Source organism: Mastacembelus armatus, chromosome 13, assembly GCF_900324485.2.
Source record: "Mastacembelus armatus chromosome 13, fMasArm1.2, whole genome shotgun sequence".
Classification (NCBI taxonomy): Eukaryota; Metazoa; Chordata; class Actinopteri; order Synbranchiformes; family Mastacembelidae; genus Mastacembelus; species Mastacembelus armatus.
In genome coordinates this window covers 23,232,653-23,233,886 of record NC_046645.1, presented here as the reverse complement: position 1 = coordinate 23,233,886, position 1,234 = coordinate 23,232,653, and the positions used below count along the sequence as shown (strand labels likewise).

General features: G+C 41.0%; 1 non-coding gene across 1 annotated transcript; it reads right to left on the bottom strand.

Annotated features, from left to right (window-relative positions):
- Nucleotides 1-727: 727 nt before the first annotated feature.
- On the bottom strand, nucleotides 728-799 carry trnaw-cca (transfer RNA tryptophan (anticodon CCA)). Its single transcript has one exon. It is a non-coding gene; the product is annotated as a tRNA-Trp (tRNA).
- Between the last annotated feature and the right edge of the window lie 435 nt (nucleotides 800-1,234).

Here is a 1,234-nt window from a genome sequence, read left to right as displayed (position 1 = left end):
GGGTGAAAAATATAAAAATAAGACAAGTGTTTTAATAAATAATTAATGAACTAACAGGGTCAGTAACACATGCAGCAATCTGCAACAAAGCTAAACTAGCACCAATTATCATCTGAGCTGAAGACTGGAAAACCTTTAAGCAGCATTATGCACAACTCAGACATGAAGGACACGAGTGTGCAGGAGAAACTTTCATCTTACTTCAGTTCAACCAGGACGCCCCCAAGTCACCATCTCATGAATAAACCGGCTCTGACTGTGTCTGTGTTACCTCATGTTAGTTTCTCCATCAGTGAGGATGAATGACGACGAAACCGACTACAAATGTAGACGCATCCGTCGGTGCGGGGATTTGAAAACTCAGGTAAACAGGTAGCACTACCCCCAGGTGAGCAGCGCGCGCCATTTTATTTGTACGCTGTTTATTAGACGTGAGGTGGGCGTGTTCTTAAAGTGGTTATTACCTCAATCCCTGCTTTAAGCAGGTAAATGAAAAAAAGATGAAAAATAAACAACGACAATGACTAACCCCCATGTGAAAGTCTTAACTTTCAATGAAAACTAGACCTTTTCACTGCACCTACAGCTCTTCACGAAGGAAGAGATACCTGAGCTCAGGATGGTCAATTTGACTCCTATAAACACAAGAATAACTTGTCTGAAGGCTTCTATGGACGGTCATGACGTCCTTCAACATTTGAATTTTTTGATCATTTAACCAAAGAAATGACCCCGACGTGATTTGAACACGCAACCTTCTGATCTGGAGTCAGACGCGCTACCGTTGCGCCACGAGGTCTTGCCGCTCACCTACGAATAGTACAGAATGGGCTCAAACGACTTACTATGCGACCCAAAGTGACATACATACATTGAATTCCACTTATACAACATCAGAAATGCCACTTTCATTGCATTTCATAAGTGAATTTCTCTGGTTCTCCCATTGAACAGAGAATGAGTGGTGATGTATCATGTGACCTTGAATATGTTTTCCAGGTCACAGGGTCATGAGATAATGACTTAACAATGTCACGAGAAACTGCAGCACAAACATTAAGAAACAATGAATTCATTCTCACTCAAACAAAGACAGGTTGGATTTTTTTCTTCCTGTCTTTTACCAAAAACCTCTCCAGGTTTTTCTCTGCAGTTTAAATTAGTCACACATGAAACTTTTGTTCAATGTGGTTCGACATTCCCTGTGTGGAGCAGGTAGAATTCAGATTGAAAA